The sequence below is a fragment of the Oncorhynchus masou genome, chromosome 27, assembly GCF_036934945.1.
Source record: "Oncorhynchus masou masou isolate Uvic2021 chromosome 27, UVic_Omas_1.1, whole genome shotgun sequence".
In the NCBI taxonomy this organism is placed as follows: Eukaryota; Metazoa; Chordata; class Actinopteri; order Salmoniformes; family Salmonidae; genus Oncorhynchus; species Oncorhynchus masou.
The window spans coordinates 56834425-56852769 of record NC_088238.1 but is presented as its reverse complement, the minus strand read 5'-3'; positions in this window follow the sequence as shown (position 1 = coordinate 56852769).

Below are 18345 nucleotides of genomic sequence, written 5' to 3'. Positions count from 1 at the left end.
TTAACATGGAGACGTGGGGATGAAACATGGAGATATGGGGATTTAACATGGAGACGTTGGGATGAAACATGGAGATATGGGGATGAAACATGGAGATGTGGGGATGAAACATGGAGATATGGGGATGAAACATGCAGATATGGGGATGAAACATGGAGATGTGGGGATTTAACATGGAGACGTGGGGATGAAACATGGAGATGTGGGGATGAAACATGGAGATATGGGGATGAAACATGGAGATATGGGGATGAAACATGCAGATATGGGGATGAAACATGGAGATATGGGGATGAAACATGCAGATATGGGGATGAAACATGGAGATATTGTCAGGATTTGGCCAGGGTTGTTCCGGGTTTTTGTCAGTAGATGTCCCCATTGTGCTTTTTGTCCCTGTGTTTTTCCCTTGATCCCCATTATTGTTTGCACCTGTGTCTCGTTTTCCCCTGATTGTATTTAAACCCTTTGTTTCCCTCAGTTCTGTGCTCTGTGTTTGTATGTTAGCACCCTGCCCTAGTGTTCTGTGTGCTCTTGTCGATTCCGGGTGACGTTCTTGTGGTATTCTGTTTTTTGTTTTTGTTTATTTTTGGTGAGTTTCTTTTGAGTTCTTTTGTGTTTTACCTACCACCTTTTGGATTTGCCATTTTTGTATTTTAGGATTTTTTCTTTATTAAATACACCGTCTTAAGTACTGCTGTGTCTGCCTCATCTTCTGGGTTCTGCTGTCTATTCGTGGCTCAGTTGGTTAAGTGACTGTTTCTCACTCCGGAGACCCAGGTTCGAAACCAGGTCCTGACAGAAACACAGAGCCAAAAATGAACCCAGAGGCAGCCAGTTCCCAGGACCTTTTTGCCACGCTGTCCCACCACCAGGAGACTGTCCAACGCCACGAAGCCGCCCTGGTTCAGCAAGAGGCCTTAATGGCTAGACATTCTCATCTTCTGTCGGAGATGCTGACTTCCATTAAGCAAATATCTGATCGACTTACCCCGGCAACAGTTCCCGTCCCAGTACCTCAAGTTCACGTACCCATGGCAGTTAACCCCCTGGCTGAACCTCGTCTTCCACCTCCCCAACGGTTCTCAGGTGATCCAAGTGCTTGTAAAGGGTTTCTCACTCAATGTTCTCTCTCCTTTGAGCTGCAACCCTCGTCGTTTCCCACCGACCGGTCTAAGATCGCATATATCATCACCCTGCTGTCAGAAAAAGCCCTGGCCTGGGCTACTGCTGTGTGGGATGCCCATAGTTCCTGCTGTGCCAGCTACTCTGCCTTTGCTGAGGAATTCAAACGAGTGTTTCAAGGCCCAAGCAGTGGTTCTGACTCAGCCAAACAGCTCCTGACTCTCCATCAAGGTTGGCGCAGCGTGACGGACTATGCCATCCAGTTCCGCACGGTGGCAGCAGCGAGTGGCTGGAACAATGAGGCGCTCACGGTGTGCTTTCTGAAAGGCCTTTCCGACACTATCCAAGATGAACTGGCCACTCGGGAACCACCGGACAATCTCGAGTCCCTGATCAAGTTGGCCTCACGCATTGACCAGCGTCTGAGAGAGAGAGAACTCAACCGTAGACCTCTAGCTCCTATCAGTCCCAGCTCCGAGTCCCCACCTTTATCATCACTGGCTCCACCGGAACCCATGCAGATTGGACGCATCTCCCAGGCTGAGAGAGACCGCCGGATGAGGGAGCGACGCTGTCTATATTGCGGCAAACAGGGCCATTTCCGTTCCACGTGTCCCGGGCTCCAGGGAAACGCTCTGTCCCGTACAGACCGGGGGGAACTGTAACGGGAAACATAACCTCCTCCCATCCGTCCAACTCCCGTCTGCTCATTCCAGTCACCCTCTCCTGGGACAACCACAAGCTTCACCTTCAAGCCTTGGTAGACTCTGGAGCCGCAGGTAACTTCATGGATGGTGTCTGGGCGAAGGAGAATGGCGTTCCCTCTGAACTTCTAAGTGTCCCCATGAGGGTTACTACATTGGATGGAAGCCCTTTGGGATCTGGACTTGTCACTCATGTCACTACCTCCTTGAGACTTTCAGTTTCACAACACCAGGAATTGATGAACTTTCATTTGATCTCCTGTTCCGAGTTCCCTCTCGTCCTTGGATACCCCTGGCTTCACAGCCATAACCCTCACATCGACTGGTCTGTGGGCACTATCAAGCAGTGGGGTCCTACGTGCCAAGCTACTTGTATTTTCCAGAATTCCCGAGTTCTACTCCCGAGTCTTTAGAATCCATCGACCTGACCCGAGTTCCCGAGTGTTACCATGACCTCAAACTGGTGTTTAGCAAACAGAGGGCCACCATGCTACCACCCCATAGATCTTACGATTGCCCCATCGACCTGTTTCCGGGCACTTGCCCCCAGGGGTCGGATCTTTTCCCTATCTCCACCCGAACGAGCTGCTATGGACACCTACATCAAGGACTCTCTGGAAGCAGGCCTCATGCGTCCATCAACCTCCCCGGCGGGAGCAGGGTTTTTCTTTGTGGCCAAGAAAGATGGTGGGTTACGTCCTTGCATCGACTACCGGGGACTCAATGACATAACCGTCCGTAACCGTTACCCGCTACCCCTCATGGCCACAGCCTTCGAGCTGCTCCAGGAAGCAGTTGTTTTCACTAAGCTTGACCTGCGGAACGCATACCATCTTGTGCGGATCAGACCTGGTGACGAGTGGAAGACCGCTTTCAACACGCCTACTGGTCACTATGAATACTTGGTGATGCCCTTCGGCCTGACCAACGCCCCAGCGGTGTTCCAAGCGCTCATAAACGATGTGCTTAGGGATATGCTTAACATATTTGTGTTCGTTTACTTGGATGACATCCTCATCTTTTCGAGCTCCCTTCAAGAACACACTAAGCATGTCAGACAAGTACTCAAACGCCTCCTGGACAGCCATCTGTACGTTAAGCCGGAAAAATGTGAATTCCATTCATCCCGAGTACAATTCCTGGGATTTGTAGTGGAACCCGGTCGAATCCAAATGGACCCTAGGAAGGTAGGGGCGGTAGCGGATTGGCCCACCCCCAAATCCGTTAAGGATGTTCAGCGTTTCCTGGGCTTCACAAACTTTTACCGCAAGTTCATCAAGAACTTCAGTTTGGTGGCAGCTCCTCTCTCAGCTTTAACCAAAGGTGGCAATGCAAGGTTTTTTTGGGGAAGAGAAGCTGAGACGGCCTTCCAAGGACTCAAGCAGCGCATCCTCTCTGCTCCCATCCTGATACTACCGACTACGGATGAACCATTTGTGGTGGAGGTAGACGCATCAGAGGTTGGTGTTGGAGCTGTCCTGTCTCAGAGGGGTGAAGACAAGAAGCTTCATCCGTGCGCTTTCTTCTCACACCGGCTTACCCCGACTGAGAGGAACTACGATGTGGGGGATCGTGAACTCCTAGCGGTTAAGATGGCATTGAAGGAATGGAGACACTGGCTCGAGGGGGCTTCTCACCCGTTTCAAGTGCTTACGGACCACAAAAATCTGGAGTATATCCAGCAGGCGAAGCGATTGAACTCTAGACAAGCTAGATGGTCTCTTTTCTTCAATCGATTCCAGTTTATCCTCACCTATCGGCCCGGGTCGAAGAATCTCAAACCGGATGCCCTGTCCCGAGTCTACGCTCCTGCCATTCGAGATGACACGGACATGCCTGTCCTTCCTGCTGCTAAGATTGTGGCTCCGATCTCGTGGCAAGTTGAGGATACCGTGAGACGTGCTCAAGCTAGCGAACCGGACCCTAAAGGAGGCCCTGCCAATCGGTTGTTTGTCCCCAAGGCAGTGAGGACTCAGGTCCTTCTGTGGGGGCACTCCTCTCGCCTCACCTGTCATCCGGGTGTAGGTCGCACCTTGGAGTTCATCCAGCGTAAGTTCTGGTGGCCTACCATAAGAGAAGACGTTGCCACTTTCGTCAATGCCTGCCCCGTGTGCTGCCAGGGCAAATCTTCTCACCTCCGCCCTCAAGGACTCCTTCATCCTTTACCTGTTCCCCACAGACCCTGGTCCCATATCTCATTGGACTTTATTACTGGACTTCCTCCATCCCATGGCAATACTACTATCCTAGTCATAATCGACAGGTTTTCAAAGGCGGCCAGGTTTGTCCCTCTGACTAAGTTACCTTCTGCCAAGGAAACGGCTGAGTTGGTAATTAATCATGTGTTCCGAGTCTTCGGCATTCCTCAAGATGTGGTTTCTGACAGAGGTCCCCAGTTCGCCTCAAGGTTTTGGAAGGCCTTCTGCCAACTCATGGGGGCTTCTGCCAGTCTATCTTCAGGGTATCATCCGGAGTCCAACGGCCAAACAGAGAGGATGAATCAAGAGCTGGAAACCACCCTCCGATGTATGACTCGTGACAACCCGTCCACATGGTCATCCTTTATTGTTTGGGCCGAATACGCGCACAACACCTTGCGCTCCTCCTCCACTGGTATGTCCCCGCACGAGTGTCAGTTTGGCTATGCTCCTCCATTGTTCCCGGACCAGGAGGCAGAAGTCAGAGTGCCTTCAGCCTTGAGGTTCGTCAGACGCTGTCGGCTTATGTGGAGGAAGACCCGTCTTAATCTGATGCGTTCCTCACAGAGGTATCAACAACAAGCCAACAGACGTCGCCGTCCCGGGCCTACCCTGCGCCCGGCCAGAGAGTCTGGCTTTCCACAAGAGACTTACCTCTACGGGTGGAGTCTCGCAAGCTGTCCCAAAAATACATCGGTCCCTTCAAGGTTGCCAGGAGAGTTAACCCAGTTTCTTATCGCCTACACTTACCCAGATCCCTTAAGATTAATCCCACATTTCATGTGTCATTGTTAAAACCTGTTGTTTTTCTCCCCTTGTCCCGGCAGACAGACCTCCCCTCCGCCTCGTGTCATTGGAGGCCAGCCGGCTTATACCGTCCACCGGATACTGGATTCCCGCCGGGTGCAGCGGTCCTGGCAGTATCTGGTGGACTGGGAAGGCTACGGTCCTGAGGAGCGCTCCTGGGTTCCTGCCAAAGACATCCTGGACCCTGACCTCATTCGTCAGTTCAGGGTCCTCCACCCTGAGAGAGCTGGTAGGAACGTCAGGAGCCGTTCCTAGGGGGGATTCTGTCAGGATTTGGCCAGGGTTGTTCCGGGTTTTTGTCAGTAGATGTCCCCATTGTGCTTTTTGTCCCTGTGTTTTTCCCTTGATCCCCATTATTGTTTGCACCTGTGTCTCGTTTCCCCTGATTGTATTTAAACCCTTTGTTTCCCTCAGTTCTGTGCTCTGTGTTTGTATGTTAGCACCCTGCCCTAGTGTTCTGTGTGCTCTTGTCGATTCCGGGTGACGTTCTTGTGGTATTCTGTTTTTTGTTTTTGTTTATTTTTGGTGAGTTTCTTTTGAGTTCTTTTGTGTTTTACCTACCACCTTTTGGATTTGCCATTTTTGTATTTTAGGATTTTTTCTTTATTAAATACACCGTCTTAAGTACTGCTGTGTCTGCCTCATCTTCTGGGTTCTGCTGTCTATTCGTGGCTCAGTTGGTTAAGTGACTGTTTCTCACTCCGGAGACCCAGGTTCGAAACCAGGTCCTGACAGATATGGGGATGAAACATGCAGATTTGGGGACGAAACATGGAGATATGGGGATTTAACATGGATACGTTGGGATGAAACATGGAGATATGTGGATGAAACATGGAGATGTGGGGATGAAACATGGAGATATGGGGATGAAACATGCAGATATGGGGATGAAACATGGAGATGTGGGGATTTAACATGGAGACGTGGGGATGAAACATGGAGATGTGGGGATGAAACATGGAGATATGGGGATGAAACATGCAGATATGGGGATGAAACATGGAGATGTGGTGATGAAACATGCGGATGAACATGCAGATTTGGGGATGAAACACAGAAATGTGGGGATGCAACATGGAGATATGGGGAAGCAACATGGAGATATGGGGATGAAACATGGAGATATGGAGATGTGGGGATGAAACATGGAGATGTGTGGATGAAACATGGAGACGTGGGGATGAAACATGGAGATATGGGGATTTAACATGGAGACGTGGGGATGAAACATGGAGATATGGGGATTTAACATGGAGACGTTGGGATGAAACATGGAGATATGGGGATGAAACATTGAGATATGGGGATGAAACATGGAGATATGGGGATGAAACATGGAGATGTGGGGATGAAACATGGAGATATGGGGATGTAACATGGAGACGTGGGGATGAAACATGGAGATGTTACGAACACTGTTTGCCAATATAAACTAGCTCTGCCTTTTGGATAAAATACTGAATTCTCATTTCACAATGGATGGACATATGGACGTAAAAACTGGATGCCAATTTCGAATATGTTAGCATGCAGATTTAAATGTAGTACATTTACAAATATAGCAGATACTCTTTGCGTCGCAACTTACAGGAGCAATTGGGGTTATGTTCCTTACTTAAGGGCACATCAACATATTTTTCACCTGGTTAGTTCAGGGATTGGAACAAACAAACTTTCGGTTATTCGCTCAATGCTCTTAATCACTCAGCTTCCTGCCACACATTGCACAAAATGTTCATATAAAATGTTTTGTTTGGTGTTTACTCCTTCGTGTGGTGATGTTCTTTTTCCAGATGACAATACAAATCACAAAATCATACCACAATAGAAAAACACACCTCCTGCGAGACTGGGTAGTCCTGACATCTGTCAGTCAAGGGGCAGTCTTCTTCTTAGTAGACTTTATCTGTTGCCATGGTAAGAGACAGGTGTATAATAAGCTGTCCCTCTCTCTCCCAGTTCAGCAGCGTGCCACCTTGAGTGATAAAGACTCTTAGGTTCACTTATCGGCCTGATGATCTAGACAGCCGTGAAGACGCACACCGTTTGGTCATTAACATCTGCTCAGGAAGAAGCTGCCCTATTGACCTGCCACTCATCATGTAACGTCCAATCAGAACCTCTCCTGACCTGCCACTCACAATCTAATGTCCAATCAGAACCCTTTAGTGTCCATGTCACCATTGAGAGAAGTGCATGGCAGAGGAAGGTCTTCCGTAGCCTGCCCCCCCCTACAGTGAGATCTGAGATTCCAGGGAAAGCACCTCCAGTGCTTTAAGATCATGTAAATCACCTAAACAGCCATTTCATCTCCTCCGCACACTTAACGGCACAGCCCGACACCAGGGAGAGTGGCAGATACAGCGGGGTGTCACATTCAGAAACCACTGTTCTATTTCTCTCTGCCAGGGGCGTACGGAGCTCTGTCAAGCAGCTCGGAACAGTGCTTTATTACAAGTGTTTACAATTACTGGGATATTGACTAAACACACTTAGCAAATTCTCTCCACCGTTCACACTAATGCAAAACCAAGGAACAGCGATGGGGATCAATGACATATATTTTCATGGGCTAATGCACTGGATAAGACAACAAAACATTTGTTTATTTTTTGTTTCTTAGGGCTATTTTGCAGTGACCTACAGTACTGATGGGGAAGGGATATTGCATTTCCAAAGCCCACTCCACTTCTTAAGGATCCGCCCTTTGTCTTTCTTCTCCTAAAATGACACACCCAAATCTAACTGCCCGTAGCTCAGGCCCTGAAGCAAGGATATGCATATTCTTCATACCATTTGATAGGAAACACTTTGAAGTTTGTGGAAATGTGAAAGGAATGTAGGAGAATATAACACAATAGATCTGGTAAAAGATAATACAAAGAAAATACTAACCGTTATTGTGTATTTTTTTGTACCATCATCTTTGAAATGCAAGAGAAAGGCCAAAATGCATTATAAAAGCAATTTAGATTTTGGCCACTACATGGCAGCAGTGTATGTATAAAGTTTTAGACTGATCCAATGAACCATTGTATTCCAGTTCAAAATTATGTATAAGACTGCCCAAATGTGCGTAATTTGTTTATTAATAACTTTTCATGTTCAAAATTGTTCACTCTCTTGGGGCGGCAGGGTAGCCTAGTGGTTAGGGCGTTGGACAAGTAACCGAAAGGTTGCAAGTTCATACCCCCGAGCTGACAAGGTACAAATCTGTCGTTCTGCCCCTGAACAGGCAGTTAACCCACTGTTAACCCGTTGTTGAAAATAAGAATTTGTTCTTAACTGACTTGCCTGGGGAAAAAATAGCTACTGAAAATTGTGCAGTTAGATCAACAGGAATTTAAGCTTTGTGCTCATATCAGATATGTCTATGTACTGGGATTATTTTTTTTGTTCATCGCATTAGCCTACGTTAGCTCAACCATCCCGTGGAAGAGATACCGATCCCAAAGACGTTTTAAATCTCCAACGTGACACAGTGATAAAAAGATATTATGTCATAAAATTATGTTTTGAATGACGTAACCTATCTGCTGTCTACTCTTAAAGTGTGGCTTAAATCCACCTGTCTTTTCTTTTAGCCGGATTCAAATTTGCTAAATGAGGACATACCAGATGCCTCTCCTTCTCTCCCTCTTATGGTATTTTTTTCATTGATCATAAACCTCCCTGTGGACTCCCTCTCTGTAATGTAAATGGGGGTTTTCAACATCCAGGAAGTGCATTTTCATCCACTCTACATCTCCCCATCCCTCCCTCACTCGCTTCCCCTCCTTCTTCTCCATCCCTCTTCTTTCCTTATCTGTTTCCTGCATTTATCTGCTAGCCAAGGTCAGACAACTGGTTAGCTATCAAGCCCGATAAGGAATGGGGGGCAGACTGGTGAGGGGGGGACTGGGTCGAGGTCAGGATGGTCCAGCTTGGCTAATCTCCTCAAACTGTCCCCTGATAACAACGTTTGCCTTTTGTAGCCTAACACTTGCCATTTGTTACAATTATTTAGCAACATCCAGACGCAGAAGCATATAGTACGAAATCAAGGTTACTCTTCAATCTTTCCTTTATTTCCTTCAGGGGCTCATGCCTTCAGAGAGGGAGAAGATGAGGAGAGGAATGAGGGAGCTGAAGATAACCTGCAGATTTTCACAGAGGACCCTAGGGAGGGATTCCTGCTCACCACAGATTGACTCATCTTCTCTAAGACAGGAAATGGATCAGGTTTATGGAAGCCAGGCCCAGATCCCTTTAATTCACTGCCCTGTGTTCTACAGTGAGGTGGGGGCCAGGCCCAGATTCCTTTAATTCCCTGCCCACTAGAGGGAGATTTGGTCATTCGACTGCAGGAAAGGGCTATGTCTGTTGTCGTTATTGTGTTGAGGGTGTGGTAAAATCTATATTCTGTTCTTTAATCAAAATAGAAAACTTTTAAGATTGGTGTATGTGGGTACTTACATTGTCAGCTTATTTGACGGTTTAGGAGGCTAAAGAGTGACATTTTTTGCGTGTGTTTGCGTCATCCTTCCATGCCGGAGAGAAAACACAACCACAGACAAATAAAAAGCCTTGTAGAATACTCACACCAGCGCGCACACAAACAAACATATCTCTTCTTTTCCTCTACTAGAGGGTTTTCTATTAAATAATTCAAAAGGCTGTGCTAGGGTGCCAATCAGAAATACTACAGCCATAAAAGGCATGTCTGTAGTTGGTGCAGTGTCGAGCCCTGCAGCAAATGAAGGCATTATTCTTGATATCCTGGGGAGGATGTAGGTAGTATTTCTGCCTTCATATTTATTTATTTATTTGTTTATCCTCTTGGTGGAGGGAAAGAGCAGTGTTTGGGTAACTGCAGCGAGAGGACTGTCAGCACACTTTATCCCCATTTGAATAGCGTCTTACCGGCCATTGCTTAAGCTGCGAGGTGAAACTCACTTTGCTGAGTGCCAGTTCCTCAGGCAAAGCCTTGTTTTATGAGTTCAGGTCTGTGCTTAGTGCTTAAACCTTATAGTTATTAGTCAATCATTAAGTATATATGTAATCTGTATTCTGCTTTACGTCACACCTACTTATTACCTAGACTTTCCAGGTCCAACACTGTGCAATACTATTTCTACATTCCGTATGATTGGACAGTATCTCCTGAAATTAATTTGGCTTCCTGTAAACTGCCTTGAAATGATTCAATATTATCCATAATCAGTAAAGATATGTACAGTAATTCAAACCTTATCATAATTACATATTTATCTGAGGGGAGAATTGGGTTTATTCCACAAATAGAATCTAGGAGTTACATTACTGCAAGAAACATATTTCTGAATATTGAAATGAAAATGCAAGGAAACGCTCAGTACATTAGACGATTACACACTGACAGCCCGATCTGCCACTATATATCACCAGGCAGTTATTTCCAATCCATTTACTTTCTATCAATGTTCTTCTTCTTCACTGAATGGATGCCCTGATGCAAATCCATATCAAATGTGCAGATTAAAACCACCAGGGTGGAGGAAGATGATGGTGGTGAAGTACGATGAAGACGATGGTGGCTCTACTGTCAGATAACAGAGTGATGGACCAGGTGCTTCCATTATGACATTCCTCAGCTGACATCCGTACAGCGGAACACATCACCGGGAGATGGGGGACAAATAATAAGGGGAAAGAGGGATACCTAGGGTGTTGTCTAACTAAATGTATCTTCTGTATTTAACCCAACCCATCTGAATCAGAGAGGTGCAGGGAGCTGCCATAATCAACATCCATGTCTTCAGCACCCAGGGAACAGTGGGTTAACTGCCTTGTTCAGGGGCAGGAGGATAGAGATTTACCTTGTCAGCTCAGGGATTCGATCCAGTAGTCTTTATGGTTACAAGCCCAACACTCTAACCACGAGGCTACCTGCCGACAGGTGGTGAAGGCTTGCATTATGGAATGTTAAGGAGACTGGCGGCATTGATGATTGATCTCAGATTGGGTAGAGTAAGGTGTGTGTCTGTGAGCCCTTGGTGAAGAGCATGCTGGGTTACTCAGTACAGCTGGGTTGATATTGGGACAAACATCTGTGACTATAGTAATTTCTTCCCATTTGTATGCAATGTGTCACTATACTGATTTACACTAGTGAAAAGATGGAGTTCTGGGAAAATAATGATTAGCTGATTGCAAAAGCAACTGGTTGATACAGTTGTTAGCTCCTATTGATGAAGGTGTGAAGCAATGGTTATGGGATGGTAATGATGTGGTAATGGCGTTGACACTCAAAACAAGATGACAAACACCTTCATCATGACAATGAACCATGTGCACTCTTCCTGCATTCTCCTTGTGAAACCATCAAAACAATCACTCTCAACTTCTTGGTGGAAGCACAATCAACATCTATTTTTGTCACTCCAAAACATGAGACATCCACTTAGCCCCCAAACCCTGTCTCTATATCTGAATTAGCACTAATGGACCAGGCTAACCCCACACCCCGATCACTTCTACCACTCCACTCTTATCCACTTGGTTACCTTAGCGGGCTGAGATAACGTCACTCTCCTTCCACATCCAGGAGGTTATGTCAAGACAGCCAAGGTCATTAGTCATGAAAAAGCCCCTGTGGCGCTCTCACGCTATCTTCCCTCGCCTAGGGACTCCACAGAGCAACCTATGTAATTAGTCAACTTCCCCCTGCTAATCATCTGACTGACAGCACCTAGCCTTCTACCTAACCATTGAGCTAGAGTAGGACAGCGTCCGCGAGCCATGGATGGAGGCTGGGGCCCAATACTCCGGATGCTTCCCAAAACACCTGATCAACATCCTGCGAGGCTGACATTTGATTGAGTTGTCAACAGGTTTCAATATTAAAATCCTATTATTAAATGTATGATTAAAATCTGGCTTAGAATTTTGGATGTCAAAAAATTCATGTGAAATATTTCAGCTAGCTGTATTATTACATTGACACAGGAAGTTTAAATAACGACGGAACTCTGTTGACTCAAACAATCTTTGCCTGAGGGTAATGTTGTTAGCATAGAAAATATGGTAAACACTGCCTGGCTAATAGCTTAGGGCACCATTGAAATGAGTGCACCTTAAATACGTTTCAGACTTGAAATCAGCAAATAATTAAATGTATTCGCAGTGTATTAGCAGCACAACCCTGTTAATTTGTGAAATGGTGTTCAGTTATTTGCATGCCGTGTTTGAGTATGGCTTCAACTTGATCACATGGTTGCATGTCAATTGACCTTGTTCATCTCTTGGCTCCAGACATTAATGTTGAGGGCAGGGTTGTGATGGGTGCTGCAGGCATCCCCTTCAGGGTGCACAATTACTAGCAAGATGAGTGTCACTGTCTTCATGATATCTGTATACTTTCAAGTCTTAACAGTGACATGGTAATAGCTGATCTGCAAATCACAGGTTATCGGTTTTCTTCTAATGCTGATTTACTGCTAATCATCAGCTCAGTACAGAGAATAACATCCACTTACATTCACTCACAGCAATGTTTACTGAATGGTCCTTTTATCCATTTGAGTCAAACATGTACATTTTTTACATTCAATAGAACTATTCACTCCCTTTTCATTCAGATGTTTAAATACTGTATATAGTAAGAGACATGATGCAAACTGGGAGACATTTATGACTTTTTTCACCTCATTATTCTTCTTGCGCCGACAGAGATGGCGGCCTCGCTTTGCGTTCCTAGGAAACTATGCAGTATTTAGTTTTTTTATGTGTTATTTCTTACATTGTTACCCCAGGCAATCTTAGGTTTTATTACATACAGTCGGGAAGAACTATTGGATATAAGAGCAACGTCAACTCACCAACATTATGGCCAAGAATACGACCTTCTGGAAGTGGAACCTCTGTTTTGCTTACCACCCAGGACAATGGATTGGATCCCAGCCGGCAAACCAAAACAACTACGCAGTAAAAGGGGCAGACGAAGCGGTCAGGCTCCGGAGACGGGCACATCGCGCACCGCTCCCGAGCATACTACTCGCCAATGTCCAGTCTCTTGACAACAAGGTAGATGAAATCCGAGCAAGGGTAGCATTCCAGAGAGACATCAGAGACTGTAACGTTTTTTGCTTCACGGAAACATGGCTCACTCGAGACACGCTATCGGAGTCGTTACAGCCAGCTGGTTTCTTTACGCATCGCGCCGACAAAAATAAGCATCTTTCTGGTAAGAAGAAGGGTGGGTGGTGTATGCCTTATGATTAACGAGACGTGGCGTGATCATAACAACATACATGAACTCAAGTCCTTCTGTTCACCTGACTTACAATGTCTCACAATCAAATGCCGACAAAATTATCTACCAAGAGAATTCTATTCTATTATAATCACAGCCGCATATAATCCCCCCCCCCCCATCAGACACATCAATGGCCTGGAACGAACTTCATTTGACTCTATGTAAACTGGTAACCACATATCCAGAGGCTGTATTCATTGTAGCTGGTGATTTTACAAGGTTAATCTGAAAACAAGACTCCCTAAATTCTATCAGCATATCGATTGTTCAACCAGGGCTGGTAAAACCCTGGATCATTGTTATTCTAACTTCCGCGACACATACAGTATAAGGCCCTCCCACGCCCTCCTTTCGGAAAAGCTGACCACAACTCAATTTTGTTGCTCCCTGCCTATAGACAGAAACAGGTCTGTTCAACGCTGGGCCGACCAATCGGATTACACGCTTCAAGATTGCTTCAATCACGTGGACTGGGATATGTTCTGCATTGCGTCAAATAACAACATTTACGAAGACGCTGATTCGGTGAGCGAGTTTATTTGCAAGCGCATCGGTGATGTTGTATGCACAGCATTTAGTAAAACATTCCCCAACCAGAAACCATGGATTGATGGCAGCATTCACGTGAAACTGAAAGTGCGAACCATTGCTTTTAATCAGGGCAAGGTGACCGGAAACGTGACCGAATACAAACAGTGTAGATATTCCCTCCGCAAGGCAATCAAACAAGCTAAGCGTCAGTATAGAGACAAAGTAGAGTCGCAATTCAATGGCTCAGACACAAGAGGTATGTGGCAGGGTCTACAGTCAATCACGGATTACAAAAAGAAAACCAGCCCCGTCACGGACCAGGAAGTCTTGCTCCCAGACAGACTAAACAACTTTTTTGCTCGCTTTGAGGACAATACAGTGCCACTGACACGGCCCGCTACCAAAACCTGCGGACTCTCCTTCACTGCAGCCGGCGTGAGTAAAACTTTTAAACGTGTTAACCCTCGCAAGGCTGCAGGCCCACACAGCATCCCCAGGTGCGTCCTCAGAGCATGCGCAGACCAGCTGGCTGGTGTGTTTACGGACATATTCAATCAATTCTTATTCTAGTCTGCTGTTCCCACATGCTTCAAGAGGGCCACCATTGTTCCTGTCCCCAAGAAAGCTAAGGTAACTGAGCTAAACGACTACCGCCCCGTAGCACTCACTTCCGTCATCATGAAGTACTTTGAGAGACTAGTCAAGGACCATATCATCCAATTTGCTTAACGCCCCAACAGATCCACAGACGACGCAATCACAACCACACTGCCCTAACCCATCTGGACAAGAGGAATACCTATGTGAGAATGCTGTTCATCGAATACAGCTCAGCATTTAACACCATAGTACCCTCCAAACTCGTCATCAAGCTCGAGACCCTGGGTCTCGACCGCGCCCTGTGCAACTGGGGACTGGACTTCCTGACGGGCAGCCCCCAGGTGGTGAGGGTAGGTAACAATATCTTCACCCCACTGATCCTCAACACTGGGGCCTCACAAGGGTGCGTTCTGAGCCCTCTCCTGAACTCCCTTTTCACCCTTGACTGCGTGGCCATGCACTTCTCCAACTCAATCATCAAGTTTGCAGACGACACTACAGTGGTAGGCTTGATTGCCAACAACGATGAGACGGCCGACAGGGAGGAGGTGAGGGCCCTCGGAGTGTGGTGTCAGGAAAATATCCACACACTCATCATCACCAAAACAAAGGAGATGATCGTGGACTTCAGGAAACAGCAGAGGGAGCACCCCCCTATCCACATCGACGGGACAGTAGTGGGGAGGGTAGTAAGTTTTAAGTTCCTCGGCGTACACATCACGGACAAACTGAATTGGTCCACCCACACAGACATAGTGGTGAAGAGGGTGCAGCAGCGCCTCTTCAACCTCAGGAGGCTGAAGAAATGTGGCTTGTCATCAAAAGCACACAAACTTTTACAGATGCACAATCGAGAGCTTCCTGTCGGGCCATATCACCGCCTGGTACGGCAACTTCTTCGCCCACAACCGTAAGGATCTCCAGAGGGGCAAACCGGGGGCAAACTACCTGCCCTCCAGGCCCTCCAGGACACCTGCATCACCCGATGTCACAGGAAGGCCATAAAAATCATCAAAGACAACAACCACCCGAGCCACTGCCTGTTCACCCCGCTATCATCCAGAAGGCAAGGTCAGTACAGGTGCATCAAAGCAGGGAGCGAGAGACTGAAAAGCTGCTTCTATCACAAGCCCATCAGACTGTTAAACAGCCACCACTAACATTGAGTGGCTACTGCCAACATACTGACTCAACTCCAGCCACTTTAATCATGGAAATTGATGTAAAAAATGTATCACTAGCCACTTTAAACACGGCCACTTCATAAAATGTTTACATACCCTACATTACTCATCTCATATGTATTTACTGTACTCTATACCATCTACTGCATCTTGCCATCTTGATGTAATGTATCACTAGCCACTTTAAACATTGACACTTTTATAAGTTTACATACCCTACATTACTCATCTCAAATGTATATACTGTACTCGATACCATCTACTGCATCCTGCCTATGCCATTCTGTACCATCACTCATTCATATATTTTTATGTACATATTCTTTGATTCCTTTACACTGTCTGTATAAGGTAGTTGTTGTGGAATTGTTAGGCTAGATTACTCATTGGTTATTACTGCATTGTCAGAACTAGAGGCACAAGAATTTCGCAACACTCGCATTAACATCTGCTAACCATGTGTATGTGAAAAATAAAATTGGATTTGATTTGATTTGAACTGCACAGCATAGATACCATAAGTCTATGGCAAGACTCTAAAGTCACAAGGAGGAAAAGTGTCTCATTTCTTTATTATTTTAGGACACGCACTGAGCCAATTAGTTAATCATTATGGCCAGGCAGGTGGTTCACTAATAGCAGATAATGACACACCTTGGGCATTCTGAGACACTGTGCTGCACGGGGCTTTTCAGCAACATTGCACAGCGCACATGTCTAATTGGCTGCTGGAACAAGAGGGCGAATGGAAGAGAAATTACCACCAAAACTGTTTCTATCTCAGCCAAGATGGTTAAAGCTGGTTAAAGCTGGTTATATTCACTGGGACAATGGCATATTGTTTTGGTGGATAACCAAGCATAGGCAGTAGGCAGCGTAACTTCCTAAACACATAGAGGATTGAAGTCTCTAGGGAACGAGAGAGAAGCCTATCTTTTGTTCAAACAGGAAGAAAGGGTGTCAGAAGAAACCCTGGGGGGGTCACAATCACCTCATCCTCCTTCTTCTGTCTCCCCTGATTAAAAACAAACAAACAAACAGAGAACAGATTGCCATGAAGTCTGACGAGGTGCTTCCTTTATATTTTTCATTTGATTTTTTAGTAAACGTGATCCAGCAAAAGGTTGTTTGTTTTTGATGTGGAGCCCCGCCGAGTCTCGTCAGATTGTCATTAAGAGCTCTTTTATTGACGTACAACATCAAACGTGAATCGGAGGCTTCGTAAAAACTTTTTTTACGTTGTCAAATAAAAGAGAAATGGGCAGCTGTTATTGTGTGAAAGCCATCGATGACCATTCATATATTGTCTTCTTTCAGGAAACGTTTTGAGTCATTAATAGATTTGAAGAATTTTACCACATTCAGTCTTTGCCTTCTGTAATGTTTTGTTATAATTGTTTCCCCCTGCTGGATGTCTCAGGTAATACAATCTACCAATCTGCCAGACAGAGAAAATGTTTGCTATTAGCTTTTGATAGTGTGAGTGAGTGCATGTTTGTATGAGCGATGTACGAGGGGTGATAGAGAGACATGAAGGGGAGGAAGAGTCAAGGGAGTGCTATATGATCTTCAATCTAGTGATAGGGTTGTAGTTATGAAATGGAATGCAATTTTCTGAACATGCCTCCCCCCCACACACACACCTCAACCCCGTGTATACGAAATTCTCCCCTGTGTCGGGCTGTGCCGTTAAGTGTACGTAGGCTGGCTGTTTAGGTGATTTACATGAATCTCAGATCTCACTGTAGAGGGGGAGGCTACAGAAGGCCCTCCTCTCCCATGCACTTCTCTCAGTGGTGACAGGGACACTAAATGGTTCTTATTGGACATTAGCTGGTGAGTGGCAGGTCAGGAGGGGTTCTGATTGGACGTTACATGATGTGTGATAGGCCGATAGGGCAGCTTCTTCCTGAGCAGATGTTAATGACCAAATGGTGTGCGTCTTCACGGCTGTCGAGATCATCAGGCCGTGTGTTTATCACTCAAGGTGGCACGCTGCTGAACTGGGGAGAGAGGGACAGCTTATTATACACCTCTTTCACCATGGACTCGAGGGATGGAGAGGGAGAGAGAGAGTTTCCCATGCCATGAGAGAGAGAGAGAGAGAGGAAGAGAGAGAGAGAGGGAGAGAGAGAGACAGAGAGAGAGAGAGACAGACAGAGAGAGAGACAGACAGAGAGAGAGACAGGGAGAGAGACAGAGAGAGAGACAGAGAGAGAGACAGAGAGAGACAGAGAGAGAGAGAGAGCGAGAGGGAGAAAAAAAGAGAGAGAGGAAGAGAGAGAGGAAGAGAGAGAGAGAGACAGAGAGAGAGAGTTTCCCATGCCAATAAATCCCCTTGAATTGGAGAGAGAGAGAGAGACAAAGAGAGAGAGGAAGAGAGAGAGAGAGGGAGAGAGAGAGACAGAGAGAGAGAGACAGACAGAGAGAGAGACAGACAGAGAGAGAGAGAGACAGGGAGAGAGACAGAGAGAGAGACAGAGAGAGAGACAGAGAGAGAGAGAGAGAGCGAGCGAGAGGGAGACAAAGAGAGAGAGGAAGAGAGAGAGAGAAGAGAGAGAGAGAGAGAGAGAGAGAGAGAGAGAGAGAGAGAGAGAGAGAGAGAGAGACAGAGAGAGAGAGAGAGCGAGAGGGAGACAAAGAGAGAGAGGAAGAGAGAGAGAGAGACAGAGAGAGAGAGTTTCCCATGCCAATAAATCCCCTTGAATTGGAGAGAGAGAGAGAGACAAAGAGAGAGAAAGAGAGAGAGAGAGGGAGAGAGAGAGACAGAGAGAGAGAGACAGACAGAGAGAGAGACAGACAGAGAGAGAGAGAGACAGGGAGAGAGACAGAGAGAGAGACAGAGAGAGAGACAGAGAGAGAGAGAGAGAGAGCGAGCGAGAGGGAGACAAAGAGAGAGAGGAAGAGAGAGAGAGGAA